Source organism: Protopterus annectens, chromosome 7.part0 (assembly GCF_019279795.1).
Source record: "Protopterus annectens isolate FY-2018-M chromosome 7.part0, PAN1.0, whole genome shotgun sequence".
NCBI classification, from domain to species: Eukaryota; Metazoa; Chordata; order Ceratodontiformes; family Protopteridae; genus Protopterus; species Protopterus annectens.
Genome location: NC_056739.1, coordinates 1,593,193,644 through 1,593,212,933, shown reverse-complemented (window position 1 = coordinate 1,593,212,933; position 19,290 = coordinate 1,593,193,644). Strand labels below are relative to the sequence as shown.

At 40.9% G+C, this 19,290-nt stretch overlaps 1 protein-coding gene across 2 annotated transcripts in view; it reads left to right on the top strand.

Moving 5' to 3' along the window:
• Positions 1–19,290, top strand: part of FGD3 (FYVE, RhoGEF and PH domain containing 3) — a 1,715,774-nt gene that overhangs the window by 1,002,871 nt on the left and 693,613 nt on the right. The window lies entirely within an intron of this gene.

The following is a 19,290-nucleotide window of genomic DNA, read 5'->3' as shown; positions in this document are numbered from 1 at the left end:
GTTTATGTAGAATGGGTTATTCCCTAGCTTCATTTAATACACTAGCTAGTTTTTTTAATTAAGTGCAGTGAACCCTGCCTGTGAGGGGTTGTCTTTCCCTGATACTATTTGTAGAATGTGCCAGTGTTTTAAGCGGGAGAACACTGAAGTTTCTCAGGTTTTTATGAAAATACTATGAGCTGTTGCAGTAGGAATTTCCAGAACCTGGGTGTTGTAAAAAATGAAAAGGAGGAAGAAAAAAAATCTTGCTAGACTTGCCCAATGAGATTCCTATGATGTTCATCATATTGATCACTGATGCTGTCGCCTTAACTATATGGGTTATATCCTGTTGAGAATATAATAGCCGGTCAGCTTCCAATGTTCAGGACACCTTGCATGTGCCCAAACAGTCTGGCATCTCAATCTCAGATGACTAAAAGTCTGGGTGCCAAGCCCTTCAGAGCTTTATTGCTGCTGAAGAATGTGCTTCTCTGAGTTTTTCTAGGATCTATGGTTGGCTTGTGTTGTTCCTTTCCTGGGCAGATAAGTCCCCTTTGGGAGGAAAAAAAAACTTCTGTTATATATTTTGTGTTTATTTTTTAATACCTTCCTCTTCAGGAATGTCATTTCAAAGCTTGGTGTTTGTGTTTTAATAGACTGTCATGAGACTATACTGTACTGTACTTTTAAACGGGACTGCTCTTTTTTCCCGTCAATTAAAAAGTTGTTCAAAGTAACTGAAAAACATTTCTTCCGTGAAGAAAGTATGTTTATTTTACTTTGCGGGGCTGGGAAAGTGCTTTAAAGTGCTGTGTACTATGTCTGTTTTTGAAAAAAAAAAAAAACTTTTAAAGACTTTTGTTTTTCACTGGCATTTGCTGCTTGTTTTCCCCAGAACACGAACACCATTTTCGGCTTGACTATGGAATATTCTGTTGGTCTCACAGTCGGTCCTTCTTCAAGCAATAAAAATAAAAAGTTAAGCAAACAGACTTTGCCAGCACAGCAGACAACAATGTCCTACAGACGCAGATGGCCTTTAGTTGTACTTGAGACCTTTTTTCGTCCAGAAAGTCAGAATATCTACTTTTCTCTTTGGCAACAGGGAGTTTCAGGCAAATAGGTTCTGAAGATCATTCTTCAAGGCTACAGATGATAATGGGAGGAAAATTTTCCTTTCCAGGGGGTAAGTCCTCACCCTCCAGACCAGACTGGTTGATTTCCACTTGACCTTTATCACATGTTGTCTCATGGAGAGATAGAACCTGTTCCCTCTTCCCAGGTAAGAAAGGGATTTTTATTCAAGTATTTTGTTAGAGGCAATGAAAGAAAATGCTTGAAGTTCAGTTCTGGATCTTTCTTTCCTAAACTTGTTTGTGATAGTGCCCAAATTCAGAATGATGTCTCTTCACAGACTGTTATCTCTTTCTCCTCATTCAAGTTTCTTTGTAACATTAGATTTAAAAGATGCTTATCATCACATTCCTATTCATCCAGACTTTGGGTGTTTCTTAAGGTCTTGTATATCTGGATCATATTATCAGCTTTCTGACTTGGGGTGGCCGCGGTGGTGCAGTGGTTAAAGTTGTTCCCTCACAGCAAGAGGTTCTCCGATTCAATTCTCAGCTGGGGTGCCTTCTGTGCAGATGCTGCATGTCCTCCCTGTGGGTGCTTCAGTTTCCTCTCACATCCCAAAAACATGCTGTAGGTGGATTGGACACTCTAAATTGGCTCTAGCCATGAGTGCATCTGTATGCCTCCTGTGGAAGGTTGGATGCCAGGCTGGCAACACGACACCATAAAACTCCACTGCCAATCCTGAACAGACAGGTGATCCACTGTGGCAACCCCTAACCAGGAAAAAGCCAAAAGAAGAAGAATTATCAGTTTTCTGATTTACATGTGGACTATCCATGACACCAAGAGTGTTAAGAACGAGTCTAGTCCCAATTATAGCTCATTTCAGGCTACAGGTTTTCCACATTTTTCCCTATTTAGGCAACTTGCTTATCTTTGCAATTTAGCTTTTTTTTTTTCAAAGTGTCAGGAGTCTCTCTTTTGGGGAGAAATCTCATACACAAGCTGTGATTCCAAGAGAACATTCAGTAGTCTTTCTTGACTACGTTTCACAGGATTGTGTTTCTGGAATACTTCAGGATTTAAGATCTCATGGCTTCTATGATTCTCATGATACCCCTGGCAAGACTCCTCATGAGAAAGATACAGTGGTATCTGAAGTCTGTTTGCTCCCAGCACCAACACCCCTTGTCTTTTCAGACCTCAGTGCTGGAGTTTGTCAGAAGGTAAATCATTTGGTGGTGACAACAGATATCCCTAAATTCAGGCCTCTCCTTGTCCCTCCCTGTTCGAAAGCAGTCAGTACCACAGACACCTCAGAATTTGCTTTTGGAGCAGTTTCAGGAGGGATAAAATGGCAAAGTTTGTAGGACAACAAATGCAGATACAAACACACAAACATTAAAGAGAGGTTTGTCTTGAGCAAGACACTCAACTATCTGAATCATCTCTGGTCTCTAGGATCTCTTCAAGTTGTTGTAGACAATGCCACAGTAATGTGGTACATCAACAAGTAAGGGAGAATTAGGTTGTACCTCCTCTGAAGACTAGTCATGTTAGCTTGAGATAAAGTTTCACATTGCAGTCTCATTCTTCAGGCATCCTACATTCTGTCTGAGCAAAACTGTGTGACAGATAAGCTGAACAGGACAAGGGCAGACCCTCACAAATGGAAACTAGAACAGGGGGGGGTCTTCCAAGAGTTGATCTATCTGTGTGGAATTCCTCAAGTGGACTCTTTGTCTCCTCTCTGAACAATCATCTGGCAAGATTCTGCTCCAGGACAGCATGCAAGAAGGCTTGGAAGACGGATGCATTTTCTTTTCCCTGGACAGGAATGCTGCTGTATGCTTTTCCACCCTTTCCACTAATATCCAGGGTACTTCTGAACATTCAGAAGGAATCCCCCCAAGATCATTTTGATGACACCTTTCTGGTCCAAGCAACCATGGTTCTTTCTTCTTTTTGAAGTAGACAGGGGCAATTTCCATAAGCTACCTAACAGACTGGATTTACTCACAAAAACAGGAGTGTTTGATTCACCCCAACACCAATCAACTTTAGTTGGTTGCCTGGATGAGAGAATCTTAATGATCTTTAGGCTCCTGTTTACTGAATATGTGCATCAGGTATTATTGGAGGCAAGAAAGCCATCTACTAGAAAGTCCTATATTAGCAAATGAAAAAGGTTTTCTAGTTCATGCACTCATTCAGGGCTAATTGTTCTCTGGTTTACTATATCTGTGTGTTACTTTCCTATGGCCTTTCTTGCTCTTCTATCAAGGTTCATTTATCAGCCATTTCAGCATGTCTGACGATGGATCCTCTTTTTTCAATGCATTCTCATGTCCAAATACTTTCAAAATGGGTTTTGTTTAAGAGGCCTCCACAAAAACCAGTGACCCCCTCCTTGGCATCTTAATTTTGTTTTAAAGAAGATAGCACTTGCTCCATTTCATCCAGCTAAGCTGGCTGACTTGAGCTTCTTAATATGGAAAACAGTTTTACTGATTGCTCTGATCTCTACAGGAAGTTTATCTGACTTTCAAGCTGCTTTGGTGAGCCTACCCTACCTCATTTTCCCACATGGACAGGCTTTATTCAAAAAAATAATCCTTCTTTTATGCTTAAAGTGGTGTTTGAGTTTACTTTATGCCAAACTATCAATTTCCCTGTTTTCTTTTTAAACCTAAAAATGAGGGAGAAAGGATACTTCATACATTGGATGTCCACAGATAACTCGGGTATCTTGACAGGACTAAATTTTTCAGATCTTCAGATCAATTGTTAATTTCTTGTAAAGGCAAAAAGAAGATACAATGTGTGTCAAAACCAACTGTTTCCAAATGGTTGTCTAAGGCTATAACCATTTGTTATACTCACCAAAACAAAGCTATTCCCAGGCAGGGTCAAGGCCCACTCTACCAGGGCCTTGGCTTCATCTATGGCTTTTTGGAAAGTGTTGGATTCTAGAAGTATTCTAGAAGCTGCAACTTGTTCCTCTGTACATACTTTTACAAAGCAGTATAAGCTTGATTCCTTCTTATGATCTAGATCAGGCTTTGCAAGGACCATTATGCAGGACAGGAAATTCTAGACTCTATTCTTTCCACCTCCCAAATGTAATAAGCTGGGGTAATCTACACATATAGCTAGACTACTGAAACAGTGATCAATGGAATGGACATAGTACAGTTGTGTAAGTAAACTTACCATAATAGTAAATGTTTGAATAATCACTTCTGCAGTAACTGCTCCCTCCCTCCATCCCCCTTGTTTTTGGTGTGTTGCTCATGCCAGGGTGTGGTTATTTATTTTTTGTTCTTCCTAGCATTGTCCTTTCAGGGCTCAGTCTCCCACTCTGTTGGCAGGAAAACTCTGAAGGGTTTGGCACCCAAACTTGTCTTTTGGTCAACTCATCTTGAGTTGCCAGACAGTTTTGTTGCATGGAAGGTGCCGTGAAACTTTGGCAGCTGGCTGACTGTTATATACTTGGCAGAATATAATCCATATATCTAAGAGTACTGCAGCATTGATCATTCAAACATTTACTGTTATAGTAAGTTTGCCTGCACAAATGGACTTTTTACTGCTGTTCCCAAATAGGCATTTCTGTAAAAATGGGATTGGCTTTTTTGTTTTTAACTAATTTGGTCAAAGTGTCTTATGAAATGCTGTAAAATATTGAAAGGCTCATTTTTTACACTCATACACTTGAAGATCATGGCAGCAGTCAAATGTAGATTTTTGTCCTAGTAAGACAAGGCCCCATTCAAATGTAATCTGTTTAAACCCTTTCTTGTATATTTTTTGTGTATGACACCATTTTATCCCAGATAGCCATCTGCTTTTGTAGCTCTGCCCCATAGCACCATAGACCTTTCTTGACAATTTTTTTCTCTCTGACTGAAGTAGGAGACTCAAGACTGCAAGTAACTCCTCCATTTTGCACATCTAAGAGTATTTCCTTGACAGCTCTGTATCCAATCTCCTATGGGGTGGGGAGCACAGTCTAAAGGTGGTATAGAGTGGTGGACATGGTTGAGCTGCTGCAGACATGGGGTGGTATGCCACATATCCCCATTGCAAACCCCCCTCAGATGTTACCATGGAGACCAATGGGGGGAGTAACAGTATAGGTCAAAAGTGAACCTCTGGTAGATGAGGATGGCCAGACTCCTCAGGACCATCTTAAGATCTGCTGTGCTTGCAGTCCTATATCAGAAAAAGTGCAGGTATTAGGATTTGACTGGTAGACATGGCAATCCATGTGTGACACTGGGTAGAGAACTGTATGATAATGCAGAGGGGAGGAAAATAACTCTCACCCCAGAAAAAGAATGCCAGAGCATTTATTTCTGAAATCATTCCTGTTTATTGTAAACATTTCAGATATCACACTACATTTGAAAAGCAACATCAGCTTGTATACAGATGTTACTAAGAATGGATTAGTGGGATCAAACTGAAAGACCTGCCTTCATACTCTGAGACCTGTCTCTGGAGGTGTCTGTGATTTCTTGCAGCATGCACACACACACACCTTGATGCTGCTACATTTTAGCCTCCCAGAATGAGACAGAATAAAATGACATCATGTTGATAAGAATGATTCAGACAGGAAGTGTGCCAAATTAAAATTCCATATCAAGGCAATGGAGTCATCAGCAAGCAACCCTATTCTCATTTCTGACATCAGTTACTGCATGCATAGTTTCAACATTTTTAAAAGAATCAGCTGAATTTCAGTTGTTGGATATCAGTTAATAGACCAAAGCACAAATCGCTACATGAATACAGCATACAGTGCTGAGTAATGAAATTTTAAATCATATAACACATGCAATATACTACATCCATTTATCCGTAGCTGCAACAGGTGACTCCTTAGCCAGTCTCCAAGCTGGTACTCCCCCCTTTAACCATAGCTGAGGAGCAAAAAAAAAAAAGGCTCCAGCTTTATGCAAAATGATTTTTTTTTTCTGCATAGTGCCTTGTTCCTTTGTTACCCACACAAAACTTTAGCAAAAAGCTGTACTGGCTCCTTACTAAGAGTATGGTAACATGCAAACAATCCTTGCAATTATTCAAGCGGCTGCTTAAATCAATTTCAGCACTCAAATGAACCCAAGTTTAGTGCTAATGACTTGCAGGGAATGATAGACATCTCTTCTGTGATGCTTATCACACCTCATAATAACCTGTGCTGGGAGGCAGCTGCTCTCTTTTCCCCACCCTAGCTATAGATTTGAATTCTAGGATTAAAATTATAAGGTGATGTTCGCCTTTGTCATTTTCATCTTCTGCTGTCCCACTTCCTGTTCAGGGAGTGCATACTCATGATATGATCAACAGGTGATGCTACTGTGACAGGACTGGCACCAATACCTCCCAAGAATTTGAGCCAGTGGGTCAATCTCAGATCATCTTTGTCATCTACTCAGGGCTTAATTTCTGTATGACCTGTAGCTGGCTGTTAGTTAATTTCTGGATATGAAAAACTGATAAACATTAATTAGGCAAAGAGAAAATCATGGCACTGTTAATTGGTCTAATAGGAAAGTATTTGATATGAGAAAAGCCTTTAAATGAATTCTAAACAGTCTATCCCATTGCCTTATGTGTTTTGGAGCTGCATTGCCCTTACACATGCTCTCTTTGAAGCTGAATTGCATTAACACAGTTCATGAGTCCTTAATGTTAGCAACTTGTAGTTAAAAGATACAGCCCTGTTTTCAATTTTGAAACAATATACCTCTTCCTAGCTTATTTATAATATTATTAGAAACAGATGGTTAAATTTCTCACTCTGTTTATGGTCCTTTTGTCAGTCTGTGTAAATTGTCTCTTACCCTGGCACTCCTGATAAAAGTATGTCTATTGATCACAAAGGAATCACGATGAAAAAATGTACCACATCATTCCAACATTGGAATTGCTCCGACTACACTTTCCAGGAATGCTAGTTACAGATACTGCTGATAATAAACTGATTGAGAAGATGCAGAAGGCTAGGTAGAAGGTAAAAGAGTGAGTATGTTGAGTCTGTCTGCTATTTTATATGGAGTGGATCTGAAAGCAGCTCCTTCATACTGTCTGAAAAACACAGGAACTAATTCATAATGCATAATGCAGGTAAAATGGGGTATGTAAGATGTCTAAGGTTATAAAAGGAGGTCTGCTTTGACCTTGATGGTTGTAAAGACGTGTTTGTGACATACTTCTCAACTGTACAAATTTTTGCCTCATATTTTTGGTTTAGTTTTCATAAAATTGTGGTTTTCCGGCAAAGTATTGGCAAATCATTGAAAATTAAAGTCATAAAATAATGACAGACATTTGAGTTTCAGACTTCATATTCTTCAGAAAATTCACACTAATGCAAAATCTGCTATGTTATGAACTTTCTAGGTTTGTAAGAAAAATATTTCTCTTTACTCTATTTAATCTCTCTATTTATGAGGAGACCCATGGTGTTTTGAAGGTGTTTTTAGAGAATGTGATCAGCGATGCTGTTACATACACTGAGCACACTAAGAGGAAAACTGTTACAGCTATGGACATGGTGTATGCTCTAAAACGCCAGGGCAGGACTCGTTACAGTTTGGGTGGTTAACGTGTTTGTAATTAAGAAACTGACCCAAAGTCGACACTTAATAATTGTCCCTATTTCTGGGCCTTTGTCATAGGTTCATAGGTTCATACTAGGCTATCTGCCCTAGGGCATTTATAAGCCTAGCCAGAGTGTGTATGGCTTTCGCCACCCATTTTAAATTAATTTTGCTATGCCCTTTTTCGAGGTTAGTATACTGTGCCTCTGTCTAACAGTGACATAGAAGTGATACCCGGGGTAAACCTACGATCTCCCATCCACTCATCAAGATTCCTCTTGAAGAGAGTCAATGAGGGACTCTGCCTAACCTGGACTGGGATTTTATTCCAGAGTGAAGGGAGCCTCTGGGTTATGAATCTGTCCCTCCAGCATGTCCTATTTATTTCAGTGCTGAGGTTTAAGTCCCTCGAGCACATAGCTCGATGGGATTTGGATTTTCTGAGGTGCAGCATATCCATTAATTCCAGGTTGGACATGGCTTTATACGTCAGGCACAGATCGCCTCTGAGCAGGCGGTATGCCACTGAGTAGAGCTGGAGTTTCTTTAACAGGGCAGCATACGGCATCTGTTTGAGCCCCTTGATCCTCTTGGTGAGGTACTTTTAATTTATGGCTTTGTCCAGATTTCTTGCTGTAAGAGGTTGAGAGGTATGGTTTGAGGGGGTGGGGGCTACACCGAGGACAGAACAAAAACAAATCCATCTTATGGTGTGACAGTCACAGGGCCTGACACTTAGCACTTAATCTTTTTTTTTTCTTTTTTGAAAATGAAGGGACACTATGAATACCATGCAGATCCCCAGGCCATAGGTCAACAAGGAGAATTAAAAATCTTAAGAGGAAAGCAGTTGTGGTGAAAAAAGTTTATAGATGTTTGCTTCTTGAGATGGAATAGGAGATGAGATAGTTAGTTATAACTGTTGCAATGGTAGTCACTACAGTGATTTTCTGATAGTGTATGATGTAAGCGTAGAGTCAGATTAACTTTAAGCAAAGGCTTTCGGTGAACATTGTGGTTCTTCAGCAATTTACTGTGTCACAGCAGATAATGCAGGATGACATTCTTATTCATATTCTCATTTTGTTCATTCTTTATAATATCATGCAGTCAGTCCACATGGTTCTTCACTGTGATTGAGTAAGATAGCTGAACAATATAAACATTTTTACTTTTCTTTTCACTAAAATGTAAGCTATTCTTCTCTTCCAGCATGCATACATCTGACACTGCATGATACATTTAGCTCTGCAGTTTTCGGTTTTCTGAGACTGACAACTAGAAGACAGAAGACTTGTCCACATTTAACATCAATGTGGTATGTGTAGCATGATGAACAGTCCCTGATATTCAGAAAAAGACAAATCAGTAAAGTGCTACATGGGTTCAAGCCCCAATCTTATGAAATGTTAAGCACTCCCCGCTTAAGTTGTTAAGATCGAGTCTAGTACTACACTGCAAAATTTACCAGTATGAACCAACAGACGACAGCAGCAGAATAAAAGATTTCCTTCTGCTTTCTGTCCATACTGACAAGTTGTCCCTTCCTCTTACAAACTTAGAAAATAGCTAGAATAACAGGATGTGTACTCTTCTGTGTTTTCCCTGAAGAATACAACTCTAAATCTCAAATATATGTGACTATTTAATGACTTCAGTCCTCCATGATTTGTCTGAAAACCATGGTCTTTATGAGGAACAGAAAATCAAATGAGGCAACAATCTGTATGTTCTGTGAAAATCTGGACGGTTTAGAGGCATGGCAAGGTGAGTGTAAGCATAAGGGACTGTGCTTTTCTGACAGCGCTTGCTAAGTGGCTAACTTTATAACTTTATGGCTTTGAAAACTGGCAAAACAATTAGCTTTTTTTTTTTAATTTTTTACTGTAACTAGTAGTACATTCAGTAGATAAAGCTCCATGCACTGCAGAGAATTATGACCGAGGTTCCGATCATAACCTTCGATTATGTGTTCTCGACATAAATGCCAGGATTTGAATTTCTTGGTATCCGTGTCTCAAACACATAATAAATGGGTTATGATCTGTGACCTAATATTAATTCTCTGTGTTAAAACAAAGATTATGCTGGAGATGTGTATGGAGATGCTATGTGAAGTACATAAAGCTCAAGAGAAAAAGAGAGCTAGCTGCTTTAACTAAGTGCATAGTTTTACATATTTTGCATGTCTATCATATTTATATTCCAAACCAGTGGTTTATTCATAGGTTCATAGGTTCATACTAGGCTATTTCCCATAGGGCATTTATAAGCCTAGCCAGAGTGTGTTTGGCTTTCGCCACCCATTTTAAATTCATTTTGCTATGCCCTTTTTTGAGGTTAGTATACTGTGCCTCTGTCTAACAGTGACACAGAAGTGATACTCGGGGTAAACCTACGATCTCCCATCCACTCATCAAGACTCCTCTTGAAGAGAGTCAATGAGGGACTCTGCCTAACCTAGACTGGGATTTTATTCCAGAGTGAAGGGAGCCTCTGGGTTATGAATCTGTCCCTCCAGCATGTCCTATTTATTTCAGTGCTGAGGTTCAAGTCTCTCGAGCGCGTAGCTCGATGGGATTTGGATTTTCTGAGGTGCAGCATGTCCATTAATTCCGGGTTGGACATGGCTTTATACGTCAGGCACAGATCGCCTCTGAGCAGGCGGTATGCCACTGAGTAGAGCTGGAGTTTCTTTAACCTGGCAGCATATGGCATCTGTTTGAGCCCTTTGATCCTCTTGGTGAGGTACTTTTGGGGTCTTTCCAGTTGCTACAGGTGTCTGGTAAGGTACATCCCAAAAGGGGCATTGTACTCAATTAGGGCCTGATGAGGGATGAGTAAAGAGGCACGATGATCTCCCCTGATCTAGATGTGAATCCCTTCATGATTAGGTGGGCTATATAAAATGTTTTTCTAACCACTTTGGCCACGTGGTTGTCAAATGAGAGATTGCTATCAACTTGGGTCCCAGGTCCCTAATTACTTCTTCTGTACTTAATGGATTACCACCTATGTGGTAATTTGTTGGCACTTTGTTTTTGCCAAAGGGGATGACTATACACTTTTTGGCATTTAGCTTGAGGCCATGGCTCTGGCACCAGTTGTCTGTTTCTATGAGGCCCTTTTGGAGGATGCTTGTGTCGGCTGGAGAGTCGATTATGGCACCCAGTTTGCAGTCATCTGCGAACTTGGTCAGCCACAGTCCTTCCATGTTGGCCTGTACCTCCGAGAAATATATACCGAACAAGATAGGTCCCAGGGCTGAGCCTTGTGGGACGCCACTTGTAACTGGTTTGGAGTCTGACATGGCTCCAGCAATTCTAACCATGTGGGTTCTGTCCTTGAGCCAGTTTGCAACCCATCTAGTGACATAGGGGTTTATATTTAAGCTGGTGAGCTTATCTATAATGCCCGAGTGGGGTATTGTATCGAAGGCTTTTGCGAGGTCCAGGTAGGCTGTGTGGACCACCTTCCCCTCGTCAATGGCCTTGGTGACTGTTTCAAAGAAATTGACCAGGTTTAAGAGGCAGGATCTGCCCTTAACAAAGCCGAACTGGGTGGGATCCAGTGTCTATAGGTCCCCAATATCTTTATTTATGAGGTTCATGATGATCCTTTCCATAGCTTTGCAGACCAAACTAGTCAGTCTTATGGGGCGATAGTTTCCAGGATCCGTTGAGGCACCACCTTTGTGGAGAGGGACCACTGTTGCTGTACGCCACTCTTTGGGTACATATCCTGTAGTAAGGCTGAGACTGAACAGTAGTTTTATGTTTGGGTTTAGCTCTTCTTGGAGTTCATGTAGGACGCAGCCTGGGACACCGTCTGGTCCCATTGATGCTGTGTTTTTTGCTTTGGAGAGGGCGGCTCTTACCTGAGCATCTGAGATGTCAGGGGGGCAGCACTCTGCTGGGATAGATATTTGCCCTTTGGTGGGGAGTTTGCGCTGAACCTGTCAGCTAGGATGTTGGCAATGTCTGTGGGTTCGATGTATTTTTTTGTCATTGTGGACTAATTCTGAGCATATCTGGGAATTCCCACCCAGGTTCCTAACATAACTAAAGAAAGCCTTGTGATTATCCTTAGTGTCCTGTGCAATTTTTCTCTCGAAGCTGGCCTTAGACGATTTTATGAGTGCCTGTAGTTTTTTGCTAATACTGATCAGAGATGCCTTCCCTTTTTGGGATTTTGTTCTATCATGTAGTAGCTTCCTCCTTCTATTGTATAGTTTGTTTATGGCTGGGGTCCACCAGACAGGACGTCTGCCTTTGGAGGATTGGGTCTTGGTTTTATTTGGGATTGCATGATCCATGCATTCCTGAAGGTGTTCATAGAATGCGTTTATAAAGGATTCTGCGGTCTGGGCCGTATTTTCCACAGGCTTGGGGGCTTTGAAGGATTCCACCTTGGTTTTGAGGAGTGTGAAATTTGCTTTAGAGAAGTTTTTCACTGTGGTTTTCTGGGCAAGGGGTGGGGTCGGGATGTGAATATCCAGTGAGATTAGTTTATGGTCTGATCTTACCAATGAGGGATACACTTCTGGTCTGGAGCATAGAGTCCCCATGTTGGTGATGATCAGGTCCAGTATGTTTTCCCGTCTTGTGGGAGTGGTAACAAGTTGTTCCATAGCATTTGAGTTTATAAATTCTAGGAACCTTTGGGCTAGGGTGTTGGAGCTAGAGTAATGCTCCTAGTCTATGTTTGGGTAGTTGAAGTCGCCCAATATAATGGTGTTTGGAGAGACCTTCATATTTTCCAGTGTTCTCAGGAAGGCCGAGTGGAGTTCCTGGGTTTGGGAGGGTGGTCTGTAGCAGGCTATGAACTGGAAAGCAGTTTTACCCACTGTTAGTTGCACATGGATAGTCTCTGATGCTTTGTGCTGTGCCACCAACCTGGAGGTGTGGGTATCTTTGACGAATATTGATACTCCCCCTCCTTTTGTGGTTCGGTCCAAGTTTTGGGGCCGAAAAGCATGGTATGAGGTATAACCTGGTAGTGCTGGGGTGTTCTCCGGAGCCTTGAACCAGGTTTCTGTTACTGCACAGATATCGATGTTCTCCATGCTAAGGAGAGTTTCGAGTGCATGCATCTTGAGGTTTAGACTTCTGGCATTGAGTAGCATTACTCTTAGTTTCTTATCCCTTGTGATACCTATGAAGGTGGGTTTGTCTTTTGAGCCTTGCCTAAAAAAGGCACTATGGGGGAAGCAAGAGCCTTTGCCAATATCCGAAAGCCCAGGGTTGACAGGTGCAAGCCGTCCCTAGCGAAGCATCATGGCTTGTCCAGCATGTTATCCCAGGCTGACAGGCATTGGATCCCCTTTGAATGACACCAATACTTAAGCCAATTGTTGAAATTGATCATCTTGTCTTCATATTGTGGCATCATTCTTGGTGAGGGTAAGATGCTACTCAAGGTCAGGGTCATACTGGCCTGGGCTACATGCTCAGAGAGCTCCTCTATGTCTCTTTTCATGTAGTCCAGGGAAGTACATCTCAGGTCATTCACACCAGCATAGACAATGACCGAGTCATATTTGTACTTGCCTTGGAGTGACCTGAGTGCTTGTGTTATGTGGCGGATCCTAGCGCCCGAAAGGCAGCTCACCGTGACCTTCTCCTTGTTCAGCCTGGTGAGCAGGACGTCAGTGTGCCTGACGATAGAGTCACCTATTACAAGTGTATCAGGTGTGTTGTTTAGCCTTAAGGGCTGTGACTGTTCAGCACACTGGCTTTGTGAGCTATGTGTTGAACGTGTTTTGTTTTGAGGTAGTGGTTGCTTGGGTGTCTGCTTTGGAGGTCGCTGCTGCTTAGGCAGATTTTTATTTAGAGTCTCCGAGTATGTTTTTTTGTGTTTATGTGTTTGGTTTGCTGTCGTGGTAGGTCTATGTGAGACTGGAATTGTAGTGAGTGTGGTTTCCTTCTCCTCCTGACTGGTTACGCCAGTACTGAGTTGAGAGAGCTTAGCCTCCAGTTTGGCTATATGGTTGCATCTCTCACATGTGTTGAAATTTGTTGGGAGGAGGAGAGGGTTGTCTGTGTACATGAGGCAGTTGTAACATTGCCTCAAGATTCCCAGATTCACCAGCTGGACCGGAGAGGAGATTGACAACTGACCTTTGGACATACTCGGATAGTATTGGGAATTCCTTTATAATTGAAAAAAAGGGCCATTGGGGAACAAGGTACTCAAGGGGAGTTTGTGAGGGTGTAGTGCTTTTAATTTTTTAGTGCTGACTTATATAATTGCTTTAGTGAGCAAGTGCCAGGTAACTTAAATGCAATGTGTTACAGATAACTTAAATGCAAAAACGACAAACAGTAACTTTCTTTCAAGTGAAATAAGGAAATAAGTACAGTAAGCAATGCAGATATCACTAGGGATCCACAGAAGTGCTGAAAAGCCACATTTTAGGTGGAATTAGCATTTCAGGGAAATAACAAGCAAACAAACAACAAGCATACAAACAAAGCTAGATTCAGCAGGCCTGGATCTAGTCTATGCTACAGCAAACAAGGTGTACCAATTTCAGTACGAAACAGTTGAAATATGCAGGCACTATAAGCCTTTAACCAGAAATTCCCAACTCAGAAGGGCAGAGTCCAGCCTCTCCTCCCACAAGAGTGCAGACCACGAACCTTCTTAATGTAAAATAACTGGCCTGAAGCCCAAGTGCTTAAACCAGAACTAATACACTTTTAGAATAACAGACACTGAGCCCTCAATCAGCAGTTCCCAGCTTAGAAGGATGTAAGCTACCTGTCCTGCCACCACAGTGCAGGCCACAAACCTTCCTAATGTAAAACAACTGGTCTGAAGCCCAAGTGCTTAATCCAAAAGACTTAGAATGATAGCTACACTTTAATCAAGTTACTAGCAAGCAGTAATAAATACAATTGAATACTTTAAAGAATGCCTGGAATAGTGCTCAAGTTATACAAACAAAGCTAGATTCAGCAGGCCTGGATCTAGTCTATGCTACGGCAAACAAGGTGTACCAATTTCAGTAAGAAGCAGTTCAAATATGCAGGCACTATAAGCCTTTAACCAGAAATTCCCAGCTCAGAAGGGCAGAGTCCAGCCTCTCCTCCCACAAGAGTGCAGACCACGAACCCTCTTAATGTAAAATAACTGGCCTGAAGCCCAAGTGCTTAAACCAGAATTAATACACTTTTAGAATAACAGACACTGAGCCCTCAATCAGCAGTTCCCAACTTAGAAGGATGTAAGCTACCTGTTCTGCCAAAACAGTGCAGACCACAAACCTTCTTAATGTAAAACAACTGGTTTGAAGCCCAAGTGCTTAAACTAAAAGGCTTAGAATGAGTTACACCAAGCAGTAATAAATACAATTGAGTACTATTAAGATGACGCAAAAGCAAAATAAAGTAGGAAGAAACACAAATACAGTAAAAGCAGATAAATATATATATATTTTTTTTGAGTGAGCAAATGAGATGGGCCCAGGAGTTACAGGACAGAAACAAGTGCAAATGCACGCCTTCAAATCAGAAAGTTGAGAGAGATGGAAGACCGCCCAAATGGCCAATAACTACAAATTCTGGGCCAGAACCACTCCTTATGTGGTAGACAGGTTACCTAATGCTTACCACTCCCACTGATAAGCTAGAAGGCTTCCCTTCAACACAGAAAGGCTTGGGGGGCTCAGAAGCTTACAAACAGTCCTGGATACAGCAAATCTGTATCTGGAACACTAATTACAGGAAAGGTAGGAAACAGGCTTACAATTTTTTTTTTTTTTCAGAAAAGTAGCAAAAACAGTAGTAAAAACAATTCACATGCAGTGCAAGCTGGCACACTTGAGTATGTAGCAATATTAGTCCACACACAGTTTGAAAAATGTAATTAAATTAAAAAGGACTAAAAGCAAGTGCAGAAAGGGTTTATTAGGTAGAATGCGGTAAAGAGATGGGACTGGGGGAGTGTCCTAGATCAACTCTACAGTGGGGCGGGCACTGCAAAAGCCACCAAATTTAAACTACAACCAAGAACAGGGAGGGGGGGTGGGGGTGGGGAAGACAGTTTCAACAGAGATGTGGGGAATCACAGTGCAAATTATAAAACCAGAAAAAATATATACTGATCTCTGTATATTTGCAGAACAGTAAGACAACAGATATCTAAGCAACAATTTAGCTCTATAATACAGAATAATACAGAAAAATGTACTCGGCTGTATATATTTACAGGTAGTCTTGTAAGGCTCTCTCTCACTGCACAGGTTCCAATTTAAATTTAGTTACAATTTAATCAGGCTACTAACAAGCAGTAATAAAGGCAGCAGAATAAATTTAATTGAGTACTTTTAAAAGAGGCAAAAGCAAAATAAGGTAGGAAGAAACACAAATACAGTAAGGCAGATAAAGTGCAAACATTTTTTTTTTTTTTTTTTTTTGAGATGGAGGAAACAGAGCAGATTAAGATACTATAGGGGAATGCCCTTCCCAAGTGCTCTCTCTGTACACTGCAGAGGAGATGGGGCTGGTAAGAGTATCCAAAATCAAAATATGATCTCACTGTACTCAGTTGAGTGAGTGAATGAGATGGGTCCAGGAGGAGTGTGCAAAAAGAGATTTACAGCAGGGACAGGCATTTCCAAAGCCACCACGATTAACACCACAACAAGAAACAGGGAGGGTGGGTAGGGAACTACTGCAGAGATTCAGAGACACACACAATATTTACTGAATCCAAGACACACAATAATTACTCACTCAAATAATAAATAAGTGCAGAAAATATACTTAAATCAGCTTATGTCCAGAGATTCAGAGACACACACAATATATACTGAATCCAAGACACACAATAATTACTCACTCAAATCTTAAATAAGTGCAGAAAATATACTTAAATCAGCTTATGTCCAGAGATTCAGAGACACACACAATATTTACTAAATCCAAGACACACAATAATTACTCACTCAAATCTTAAATAAGTGCAGAAAATATACTTAAATCAGCTTATGTCCAGTTGATATATGCAGACAAGTCTCAGTAGCCAGCAACTTGATTTAAAATGATCACTAGATTACATTGTTGAAAACTAGATGGCTTGTAGATAAAAAAAAATATAGTGGAACACTTTCAAATTATATTTGCATCTACTTAACAAGAAGAAATACTGACTATATTCATTAATGGTTAAGAATACCTGTTGAATTCCTTTTGCTTACAATTATCAGTTAAATATATCTTCTTTTTCTTTCTGCTGCTGCTGTTAGGGGTAATGACAGCGATCATCTGTTTCCATGTCTTCCTGTCCTGTGCATCTTGATCTGTCACACCAACCACCTGCATGTCCTTTCTCACCACATCTATAAACCTTATCTTAAGACTTTCTCTTTTCATCTTACCTGGCAGCTCCATCTTTAGCATCCTTCTCCCAATGTACCCAGCATCCCTCCTAAGCACATGTCCAAACCAACACAATCTCGCCTCTCATGCTTTGTTTCCAAACTGTCCAACCTGAGCTAACCCTCTAATATACTCATTTCTAATCCTTTCCATCCTCATCACACACAATGCAAATCTTAACATCCTTAACTCTGGCACCTCCAGCTCTGACTCCCGTCTTTTTATCAGTGCCACCATCTCCAACCCATGTAACATAGCTGGTCTCACCGCCTTCTTGTAGACCTTCCTTTCACTCTTACTGGTACTAGTCTGTCACAAATTACTCCTGACACTCTTCTCCACCCACTCCACCCTTCCTGTGCTCTGTTCTTCACCTGTCTTCAACATTCACTATTACTATGAATTGTTGATCCTAAGTATTTAAACTCATCCACCTTCACCAACTCTACTCCCTGTATCCTCATCATTCCTCTGTCCTCCCTCTCATACACACACATATATTCTGACTTAGTTCTGCTGACCTTCATTCCTCTCCTCTCTAGACCATATCTGCACCTCTTCAGTGTCCCCCCAACCTGGTCCCTACTCTCACTACAGATCACAGTGTGAGCCAAAAACATCATCATCCATGAGGACTCCTGTCTAATCTCATCTGTCAACCTGTCCATCACCATTGCAAATAAGAAAGGACTTAGAGCTGATCCTTGATGTAATCCCACCTCCACCTTGAACGCATATGCATCCAGTTTAAATATGATCTGTAAGCATTAGTATGTCAGGGGCTTGATAGACCTGCTCTAAGGCCTATACTATCAGGAAGGGGCTGGTTAAGTGAGCCGTTGTCTATTTTTGTGCAAGATAAGTTGGGACCAGTGGCTTTTAGGATACCATCTGTGTTGAAAGATACTGAACATTTCCTACAGGATTTGTTTGCAGTGGTTGGGGATGTTGATGTTTCTGATTTTTGGTTAGCAACCCTGTTCACTGTCATACTCAATTTGGAGGGTATTGAAGCAGTTAGATTGGCCTTGCTGAAACATGGTTCATATTCAAAAGATATGGTTATGATAATTACCTATCTCTTGGGAATTGTTCTTGAGAATAATGTATTCATGTTTAACGAATGCATTTACTGGCAGAAGGTTGGTGTGGCTATGGGCACAGCATGTGCCAATAGCTACACCAACCTTGTTATGGCTCAATGGGAGGAAGAGTCTGTTGTTGGGAATAATAGATTCAATAAATCCATTAAATTGTATCGTAGATTTGTGAATGACATCTTTCTCCTGTGGGGAGGTACATCACAGGAATTGACTCAATATGTGGCATATTTGAATTCTTCTACCTCTTATTTAAGATTTACACATAAAGTGGCTTTTGACAAAATAGACTTCCTGGATGTTGAAATTATTAAAATGGATGATGGCTCTTTTGAGACTGCACTTTTTAGAAAAAAATTGTGTTAAAAACAATTGATTACATCCCACCAACATGCACCCTAACCCTAATTTTGGCAATATTGTTAAGGGACAGGTTCTTAGAATGTCTCTTTTACATACCAATGATGAGACGTTTGCTGGAGCAGTTGGGTTTCTACAGGATGAGTTTAGCGAGAGGGGTTATGGTCAAGGTGAAGTATGCATGAATATGATGGACTGTATTCATGTCCGTGATGGTAGAGCTAAACCCTTCTACTCATCCAGGGTAGAGGGTAATGGTGGCTGTAGAAAAGGAATGACCACTGATAAGTCTGTGAAATATAAGGTTGCTTTGACCTATACCAGTGGTATGAGAAGGGTATGTGATATTATTAGAAAGAACTGGCCTGTGCTTTTAGCTGATGATGGTATCAAAGATATAGCTGGGAATGGTCCCTCCTTCAGGTTCAAGAATAGACATAATTTAAAGAGAAAATTATGCTATAATTTTGATCAAAGTAGGTCCTATATTCAGTCAGTTAGGAAGGGTACCTATGCATGTAGGAGTTGCAGAGCATGTGAATTTATATGTGAATAAAAATCTTTTGTACATCCTAATAATGGGTATAAGTTTGAACTCAAATTTTATGCTGAGTCTACTTATGTGTGTTTAGTCTATCAGGCACGATGTAGAAGCTGTTCATGCTTTTATATAGGTAAAAGTGAACACCCTTTTAAAGAGCGTATAATGGAGCATTTTGGTTATATATGTAGGCATGACCCCACTAGTGCCTTGTATAAGCACGTTCGTGATAAACC